Here is an 11,355-nt window from a genome sequence, read left to right on the forward strand (position 1 = left end):
TATAAGCTAAAAATGTGTGCTGCTGAGCAAGAAACCATAGCTTCTTTGTTGAGTGTGGAATGTATATTTTACCATTTTATGTTTCTGTCTTATGCTGTCATTATATACAGGGACAGAATATTCATAGATGTTCTGGTCCATGTTTGTGTTCGAACCCTGTTTTAACTACTGTTTTCTTCTAATTTCACTTTACCTCAATGAAATTAAATATGAATATGACTAAGATGTGACTCAGGTAATTTTAATGGGAGTAGAGCATATATGAAATTTAAAATCTTAGTGCAGTGATTTGTCCTCCCATTGGATCAAATACTAACATGTGAATTACAAAATAAATTACATTTTGTTGCAAAAATTTTAATTACTACCTATTTGGTTTCAGTTTTAGGAGTCTACCTGCCTAACTTAAGTCCCTGGGCTGTCACTGAGGCCAAGGGGGAAGAGTAAAGCAAAAATAGTCCAAAAACAGCATTTAGAACATTTAGGAATTAACAACATTGTTCCTTTTCTTCGTTTTTTTCTTCACATTTTTACAGCCATTAAAAATGGCTGTTACTGTTCTCAGTATGTCTGAATTCAAACCCTTGACCGAGTGAAACCTCAAGGGTATCGGATTTTAGAAGCGAGTCAGAAATGAAACGGCGGCACTTTGCGCTTTAGTCGCCCCGGCCCAGATGAGAAGCCCGGCCCTTTCCAGCCGCTGCTCCGCTTCACGTTGTTCCACTTCACCGGATCTTGCCCAGAAAAGCCGCTTCAAAGCCTCCAATGGGACAACCTGTCACCTCTGACTTTCTCAAAAGATCCCCCAAAGATCTTGGAGGAGTGCATGGCTCACCGAGAGAGGACCCTGTTTTGCAAAAGAGAACCTATTTCAGAACTTACACCCTGCAAGTTGTTCGCAGAAAACGCCCAGAGAAAGCCATCAGAGCCCTGTCCCCAGCTTGCCTGCAGCGGTCGGCAGGCCAAGGGTTCGAGAGATTACATTTCTGGATTATCTAATCCTGGACGGTCTCATTCACAAGCCTGAAAACAAGCCCCACACAACACAAGCAAAAAATAAATAAATAAATAAAACACCAGATAATAATGACTGAACATACATGCCACAAGCTGGTGGGAATCAACTGCTGAGAGGACCGTCCTGTTTTCTTTTAAATGTTTTGGCAGTTCACATGAGAATCTTTGAAGGTCATTGGTTTTTCACAGCAGAAAAGAGAGTAGGAGGTTAAGAAAAAGAGAACATTTTCAATTTTTCACATTTCCCAGATATCACTATATGACTGCATAAAAACTAACCGGGGAACTGGAAGAGAGCCTTAATTAAAATGGCATCATTTAAGATCACATTTTGGCCAAGTGGGAACTTGTAAGGGGTAAGTCCCCCCTCGAAAACTGCACAGTGTGTTCACTTTCATCAAGAGACCTTTAACCTCTTAGTAACTGAGGCACATATTGTTTAGTAATGCCCAGCTCCACCCAATCACACCATGAGGACTCGGTACTGCATAATATAGCTGAATTTCCATAGCGATGGTCTCTGACTCCATCGCATTTTCTCATCATTCTCTCTATTCATGACATCATACCAAATTCAGGCAATTACAAATACATTTATGTACCATGTCCTTCGTCATGCTACGCAACTTAATGAATCTCTGACTGAAAGCCCACAGGATTTAGAAGTGGAGATGGATAGAGATAGAGAGAGAGAGATCGATTTGTGATTTTGTTTGGGGGCTTAAGCAAGCAGAGCACTATATTTATGCTCCAGCTTCACAAACGCACATATGCATGAACACATCATCAGCATCTCATTGGTCTGTCTCTGAACACGACCCCACACTGACCCCTGTGGATATTTTTCTTTTCCATTAAATATAAATATGTGTTAGATAAAGTGAATTCACGTAACTAAACTCAAATCAGCTTTACAGTACAAAACTTGCATTAATAATGGTTGACCTGGCAACATGAGATTAATTTTAGGCACGCCGTAGACACACATATTGCAAGATCAGCCGAACACACTAGAGCAAGTAAAAATAAAGATGTGAGAATACTCCCTACTGAGAGGGCTATTCTGGCCCTTGTCTTTGGGACTCCGTGTACAAAGCAGATACGCATTGTTGCTCTGTTTGGAAGAGAAGGACAAGTGGTGTAAATACATAAAAAAACACACATAATACTGCATGGATTTCCGAGGGCGATGTGCACAGACTCGTCCATATCAAGCCTGTTCAGCTACCAGATGGCAGAGAGATTTACCCAGAAAACCAGATTAACAAGAAGCCACATTACAGACGCTTTCCACAAAATAATAATAATAATAATAATTGTAAAAGCAGAAAAGCAGTGTTGTCCACCTAAATATACATTGACAGAATGTGGAATACATTACAAATGATCAATGATTGAATTGTTTTATTTTTTTATTTATTATTTTGGAATCGCAACAATGGTAAAAAAAAAACAAAAAGGAACAAAGCATGTCTCTCAGTGACAATGATCGATAATGACCATTGTCTCATTGCACTGCCAATAATCCAAAGACAGCATTGTGATTTACAGCTGATTATGCCAATTATTAATAAGCTATATATGCAAGCTGCCAGAACGATTAGGCTACATACTGTAAGAACATATTGTCCTTTTACACAGTTCTTAAGGTACACATTTTCATGAGTAGTGTCTTAACTGTCTATATGGGTGAATCCATACTAAAGATTGTGTATGTCATAGAGCTCTTTATAAATGTGTTTACGTTACTTAAAGTAACTTCGGTCTTTCTTATTGAATTTACAGATCAATACATATTGAATATATAATCAAGCCAACTCCAGTATTTTTTTCATTTATATTAGCAGAAATCTACAGACAGCATAAAGACAAAAAAAAATCCATTTCACACAGGGGTCTATTCATTGTTCTGCCATGTTCCTCTATGCCAGGGGTCAGGGGTCACTCACAGACATCACAGCCAATCACCAGGGGAAGCGCAGTTGTGCAGAAGCTCAAGTCCAAGACTCTGTTCGGAGATAATTAATAGTCAGGATAACCAAAATAATAAATAAATAAAACAGAAAAATACAATTTCATTTTATTCTCATTCCTGTGCTGACAAATTAGAAGATTTTAACTGGGTGATGTATTCATTTTTGGGTTAATATTACATGCAAAGAACAGGCAAGTGGTTTTGGAAAATGTAAATAATATGGGGTGTGATATTAAGTGATCAGTTATTAACACAGTAGATCTGTACTGGAGCAGCACAGCAGATTTAGTGTTGATGGTTGCTGAGGTTATTAGCTGAATTAACTTGAGTTAGGAAGCAGTGTGTGTGTGTGCGTTTGTGTGTGCTTGTGCATGTGTGTGTGCATGCATGCGTATGTGCGTGTGTGCGTGGAGGGAGGGGGATTATTTTAGCTGCAGCCTTCCCACAGGATTCAAATCTCCATGCGGCATGCTGCATGTGCTGTAAAGTTCACTGCCCATTCTGGAACACACTGACACCTCAGCATGCATTTCATTTCCTCTAACTCCCACTTTGCACCAAAAGGTGGAGAGAAAGAGTACAGAGGGATATTTTTTAAAGGACTCGTTGATTCTCTCCCAGACCATTAGGGGTGTGCTATACTGACAATTTATACTCAATCCGATATAAATAGACCCATCTCTGCACTCTTGGTTTTTTTTCCCCTCTTTGCTGCCGTAGAGACGGGCTGTCAGTTGCACTCAGATCACTGCGCCATGCAAAGGGGGTGAGCTAGAGGCAATCAGCGAAAGAATGAGACAAAAACAGACACTCCATGTTGTGCTCGGCTCCTCTCTCTTTGCTTCCATGCTCCAGTCCTCCTCTCTCTCTTTCCCTCGCTCAAGTTTTTGCTCTGCCGCTCCTGCAGAGACGCCTGAAACTTTTCTCATCTTGCCCGTTTTTGATTCTCCCTGTTCCCTTTCCCCCCAGTACTGAAAAGGAGGGGGAAAAGAAAAAGTCTTGCTGTGGAATGTGATCGGCACTGAACGGCATGGTGCTGAATCCTAGCCAATGCAAAGCTTTGGTGTTAGTGCTGTAGATTTCTCGCTAATTCAAGAAAAATAAAAATTTTAGATAAAATACGTCAGGGAGTATCTTGCTGACAATAACCAATGAACAGAGTAAAAGAGTAAGACATTTTGAAATGGGAAAAACTAAGGGTCCTTTCACCATCATCTGCAATAACTCATCATTTTAACACCAGTAATTGCATCACCAGTAATTGCATGGGCATAAACAAATTTGCACAGAACCAGAAATACTGCCTGAACTTTTAATTACAAATATCATCCCTCCCAAAACTCTGAGTACACTATGGCAGAGACAGAGAATTCTCTGGGGGCTCCACTGTCCAAAAAGGAGAAGTAGAGGTAAAAAGCTTGGCCGTCATAAAGTTTTCGCCACATCATTTTTTTCTTCATCCAAAAAAATTCTATAAACCCAACACATTTTGTTCTGAAATCTCATGAAATATTGCAGGCTTGTACAGGCATTCTCAGCAAACAATGACAACTTTAAATCCCATAGTACAGTGACCATGTCATATTTTTCACACAAAAGAAAGTGAATAGAATTGAGGAGAAAAGAGACGCATATTCATCTCCTTATCAGGAACAATTTCATAATGGGAAATGTGTGGTGCATCGCATGAAATGTGGGACTAAATTTACACATAAACAACAACTCTTTGGGAACCAAGATGCCAGCACGTGTGTGAGCCTTCATTATTGATCGTCAAATGGTGCTTTCCAAAAGGCACTCTTTCTCTAATGGTTTGATGGGGATTCAGCAAATGTGCTTCTCTGTTTCAGAGGGATAAGGGAAGCAGTGGAACTGTAGCGCACTGATTCCACAGCAGTGCAAGTGCTAAAGGATTTCTTTCACTGCAGTGTTTCAGTGCCTTCCTTAAAGCTGATGTGGGTTACAGAATTGTCGAGAACCCTCTGGAAACAGCACTGTGCCACCACTTCGCCTCGGCTGCTCATTTAAAGGCACAAAAGCCATTTGGGCCTACTTTCTGCACTTGCAACTCGTGTACATTGCAGAGACAACCTCACATCACACCAAAACACTGATGTGTGAGAAATGACAAGACTCTTCAGCAGCAATAAATAAATAAAGAACTAAATGAAAAGCTGGGTTGTCCTGTATGGTTGTCCATAATTTCATTTAGAATCTTTCAGCTCATAAAATGAGTGTCAAAACTCGACAATATGTACACAGACTCTAAGTCACAATGAAGTCACAGATGACCAGGCTAAAAAAAAAAGGTGCATACAATTATTAAGCGAAAACCTGGATCTCATTTCATGTTGAAGGGTGAAGCAATCCATAGTCAGAAGCAATCCATAGTCTGAGATTAAATCAGGATCTATCTTTTATTTGGTCCCGATTTTGTGCAGCAGGAAACTGGGGAGCATAGTGAAGGGTACTCTTGTTTTTTGCTCGGTTGACCTGACCTCGTCACGTCAGTTCCTCTTACAGAAGACAGCACCCCTCGTCTCCTGGGAGACACCCCACCGAATCAATACTCTTCATTTTTAAAACGCGGCAATCACTAAAAGAGGCATCCGCTTTAGCCAAGCCAGGGCCCCCGTGCACCTTCCTCTCTGGCCCGTTCCACTGATCAATGTGCTCTCTCTTTCTCTTTCTTCTTCCCGCTCTTTAATTACAGGGTGGCAGTTTGCCGATCTGTCAGCTTAAACGCAGAGCAACAGCACCTCATCGTCCTGGAATCTTCTCCCTTTTATTATTATTTTTTTTTAAAGTTTGAATCACATCAGCTTATTTCACTGTTCTATGAAGAGTGCGACAAAGAGGTCTGAGTGAAATATAAAGGGGCTTTCTCACTCGCAAGCTGCTGAACTGCTTTAGTCCGCTGGCTACAATGTGTTGCTTACATAAGCATACATACAGTTGTCTTGTGTTGTGATGATGATGAAGAATGTTGCCTTCCATCATTTTATCTTTCAAAACAATACATTTAAACATAGCATTTGCAAGATACTGTGTGACAGCAAATTAAACAATGCTATGCATTTATGGTAACAAAACTACTGCATGTACAGTCTGTCTTTCTAGTCTATTTTGTCTTTTTCAGTCTGGTAAAAAAAAATAACATTTTGACAAAAACTTGATTTGACTTTGGATCTAAATGTGAATGAGGGTTCTGACAAATAAAAAAATGCAGTTATACAATGTACTTGTGCATAATAACAACAAAGAAAACTTCTAGTGTTTGAAAACTAAAATAAGACGTTGACTTATTGTTGCTTGAAAGAAGTGACTTACTGTTAAAATTAAAATTTTCCATAAACGATATTGACACTATATATATATATATATATATATATATATATATATATACATTGTGAGGTCCATAATCCTTATAGCCATAATTTGGCTCTTCACTGCTATTTTAGATTTGTAATGAAAAAATTCACATGAGGTTCAGGTGTAGATGCTCTGTTTTTAATAAAGGGTATTTTTACACATTTTGGTTTCACCATGTACAAAATTCAGCACTTTTTATACATAGCCCCCTGTTTCAGGGCATAATAATGTTTGGGACATATTAATGTTATGTAAATTAAAGTAGTCATGTAGTAAAGTAGTTCAGTAATTTGTCACACATCTTTTGCAAGACTGCTTGAAGTCTGTGACCCTTGCTGAGTATCTTTTCCGGTGATGCTCTGCCAGACCTGTACTGCAGCCATTTACAGCTCCTGCTTATTTCAGGGGTCAGAAACCTTACGTTTTCTCTTCAGCATATGAAACGCTTGTTCAGTTGGATTAAGATTGGGTGAATGACTTGATCAGTCAAGAATTGTCAGTCAAGGCATTTCGTTGACCAGATAGGATTCTTTTGTACACTTCAGTATTCATTCGGCTGCTGTTATCAGCAGTTACACCATCGATGAATTGAGCCAGTACCTGTGGCAGCCATACACACCCAAACTGTAACACCCTCACCACGTTTCACAGATGAGGTGGTATATTTTTGATCTTGGGAAGTTCCTTCTCCCACACTTTGCTCTTACCATCACTGATATGAGTGAATCTTGGTCTCATCTGTCCACAAGGCCTTTTTTCAGAACACTGCAGGCTCTTTTGGGTGCTTCTCAGCCAAATGTAACCTGGCCATCCTTTTTTTATGGCTAACCATCGGTTTGCATCATGCTGGGTAGCCTCTGTAGTTATCTTTGTGAAGCCTTCTGCAGACAGTGGTCACTGCCACATCCACACATGGCTCCTGAAGAGTGCTCATGACCAGTCAAACAGGTGTTTGCAGGTTTGTCTTGCAGGTCATGATGAGAATTCTTCAGTAATAAAGTACAGAGGTCTTCCTACATTTGTGATTGCTGAGCTCACCAGTAATGTTGGAAACTTCTTACTGATGTTCAAAATAATTGATTTTAGTAGGCCTAGGGATTCCTTTTTCAAAGAGTGAGGAGCAAACTGGACATCTTCCTTCAATCACAGACATAGCCAATCTCTCTGACTGCTGCAAAATGGGGGCAATCATTTGTTTCTGATTTCAGATTTTTTTCTGATCACAGGGGCCACACTGAAGTCTCATGTGACTCCTATGAACTGAATTAGTCATGATTATAAAAGAGACTTGCAGAAAACTTCCAGGAGGTCCTCAAACTTTATAACGGTTCTGTGTACATATTATGCATGTATTCCATAGATGCCCTCCTACAGAGTGATTTTACAGTCATTTTGTTGATAGGGCACAAGTGTAAAGTAAAAAGTAAAACATCCAATATAAATAAATAAATAAATAAGTGCAAGCAAACAAAGTTGTAAAGTGAACAGCATTATCATTTGCGATAACAAAAACTAAAGCAACTCATCTAAAAAAGTTATGCTACATCTGTCCCAGGTAAATGCTGGACAGTTTATAAAAACTGAGATTTATAAATAAAAGTATCCAAATATAAATCCTCTAGAGAAATCAGAGATCCAATAGGCAGATAAGACATTTTCAGGCCTTAAGAGAAACCTTAAATAATCTTTAAATAATGTTTACATCCTTTTTAACTGTATTTGTTCAAGACAGATATTCAATAATTAATTAGGCATTCATTATTTTTTCAATTTCCTGTGTTTAGTTTACTTTTGTAGTTTGCAATAGCTCACAGAATTTTTTATTTTTATTGCTGTCCCATGGTGGAAATCAAATTGAAAATTTTGGGTAGGACTGCATTTTCAAGAGGAAGTTCCAAGACGTCAAGTGTGACTGCACCAGCCTGAACCAACAGCTTGGTGACAGACAATGGAAGGATTCTTTCAGATACTGGGAAAGAGGAATGGGCCATCTGTGAGATGTTCAGTCTGAGGTTGTCATGAACCTCTTTAATTTTAAAGATTCCATGATAAACTTCACTTGGAAGAATAAAGATTGATTACCCTTAACTACAAAATTATTACGATCCCAAATTAATTCCTCAGGTTGGCAAACATAGTGAATAATTTTAGGTTACGTTGTAGTAGCTAATAAAACAACTATTGCCATTGATACCTTTGGTAACTTGGAACCGCGACTTGCTTGGTTTATTTTAAGTAGTGGGCCTAACTGCATGCGGTAATAAATACGAGGTCTTTCAATATATTTAGGCAAGTAACGCCAGTCTTGCCACAAATAATCTGATATGCTATCGTTTTGTTCTCACTGCTGACTTACAGAGTAGCAAATTATCAACATACAAACATAGCTACTGGCAACATAATAGCATGTAATCGAGTAATTAAATTACGAAAAAGGAGCCTTAGCAGCTTGTTTTAAACAGGTCAACCATAGCTAAGTATTTCTGTACAATGAGGTGGAGAAGTTGAAACAAGTGGGTTGGATTTAACCCAGTTCCAAAGTAAATTGTTTCCAATATATTACAATTTCTTTTTTGTGCCTTAAATATGAAATTGTCTTTCTGCGAACCAGTCCTCGCATCATAGCGACAGATATGCTATTTTAAACAGCGGTGCTTGCCGGCCCCGAACATCAATGGTTCATTAATCACCGTGTGCCTCCACACAACTGGAAGCTCTTTCCCCGCTACAACCAATCAACGACACGTTGCTATGGAAACAACCTCTACCCTTGAGAGGTTTTTCATAGATTTTTTTCTGTGTTGTTGATGTTCCTTCAGCTTTCATTCCCGGCATCGTTTAGCTTTTGGCAGATGTGCTGCGCTGGGGAGAGCAGAAAGAGCAAGTTGGAGAAACAAGATCACGAATGAAATGCTCCGCTTTTCAAACGAAGTAACTTACCCAACGTTAACATCAACAATGTTAATCTGTAGCCAAGTTAGCGAAACATTAGGTAATTATATTGGCGTAGCCATCGGTAACACGCTAGTTAAGTATTTTACCAGCATTAGTTTCAGGTTTGGAGAAGGTTTGGAGGCGCCAGATCAGCCAGCAAGGTATCGTTAGCCAGTTCGATAAATCTCGTATCTAGTGCTGGAACCGATTTAGCTTGCTAAATATAGTGCAGTAACGTTTATATGTACATAGCTTGTAACAGGCTGTATAGTTAGATAGCTAGTTAACTAGTCTCGACAAATGCTCTTTTGCATTCCAAACTGCGTCTTCATTTGTGACGTGACGATTAGCTAACGTTAGCTACCTAGCGAGGAATAATATTGCTCGCGCGCGGGGACATGCAGATAATCGTTTAGCAGCTGTTACTAAGTAAATGCTGAGTGGTTAGTTCGGCCCTCGTTTTAGCATTATAGTGATATTCACAATCGTATGTGTTGTGAACAACTCGTGGATTTGGTGTAAATTATATATTGCTAACAACATACGGTTTGTCCAGTGCAGTAATGGCCGCTGAATTGTATCCAACAATAGTCTGTATTAAATACGCTGCTTTGCTTGTCCAGCCGCAGTGTGATGCGGTAACCTTAGGTTAAATTACCCAGCTAGCAAAAACAAATATCATATTACACTTACTGATACAGAAAGCTAATACTACAGAATATATTTTGGGTGTGAAACTGAACACAGCCTCTGTGTGGTTGATGAAATTAAGGCGTTATTTCCCTTCAGTTGTTAAAAAATACATGGCTTTATGTGGCCGCTGCAACCAGGCAGTTGCAACATGGACTAGTGAACAGTTCAGTTCACCTAGTGGAAAGTTGATAAAACAATACGAGCCTGTTAACTAAAGGTGACAATGCAGTCCTATATCCTGAATCTAGGGGTTGTATGATTGTAGCCTGCACGTTGCTTGTAATTCATATTTCCAGAGCAAACTATATATATGGGTGTGTGTGGTTATTTTGAACATGTGTGCAGTTCTCTATGCAGCTGCACCCATTGAAGTAGTTTGTTCAGCACTTCCAAATTACCAACTATTTATTTGCACCCTATGCTAAATTGTTGTGTTGAAAACAAACGGTACACACTGAGCACTGTGGTGCCTTTAACACGTATCCAGTGAAGCCTCATTCACTGTCTGTAACATCATTGGTTTACGACTTCAATTTTAATTTCCAGACAGCATGCGTGAGAAAAATGACTATTGAAAAAAAAGTTCACTAATCTATGTTGATTCTGTTTTATGGTCTTGATTCTATGATCTGACTAGACAGGAGTGTCTGTCCTTTTTTTTTGGTTGGGCCTGCATGTGGGGTGGATGGGGGGTGTGGGCACTGAGAAGAAGGTGTGGAGTGAGCAGTCCTAGCACAACACGTTGTCTCCGATTGCTGAGAAACTGGCTGATAACCAAGCAGATGCTGTCTCTACTTCTAGTCCACGCAACACCCACTGGACATGCTACTGGAAAGAAGGACCTAGGAACAAGCCACCATTTTGCTATGTGTGTGTGTGTGGAACGTTGCATGGCCCGTGTTCACCCAAAAGTACTCTGCTTGCGCTAAAGCAGATCAGCCATATGTTGTACTATTTTTTTAATGCATATTTTATTATTAAATCCATATTAACATTTTGGTTCAATTTGTTATATGGTTGCTTTTCTAAGTATTCCACTGAGATATTTCGTTATTATTTTATATTGTTGATAAGACCTCTTAACAGGAAGGCATTGCTATATATATACACATCTGGACCAGTGTAACTCACTAGGTAATTTGTGCTGTGCTGTGCTGTGCTGTGCACTGTAAATCAAGTTTCTAGCTGGTCATGGTTGTAGTTTTGAGGAATTTAGTTTTTAGTTCAGTTCAGTTCAGAATCCCATTTACTTTCAATAGAAGTTAAATGTCAGTCACACACCAAGTGGAGTGAAGGGGCTAAATAACTATAGGCTGAAATCTCTTTTAAAGTCACAAGCACTTAGTTATGTTTGTGTCTTGCCG

This window comes from Anguilla rostrata, chromosome 10 (genome assembly GCF_018555375.3).
Source record: "Anguilla rostrata isolate EN2019 chromosome 10, ASM1855537v3, whole genome shotgun sequence".
Lineage (NCBI taxonomy): Eukaryota > Metazoa > Chordata > Actinopteri > Anguilliformes > Anguillidae > Anguilla > Anguilla rostrata.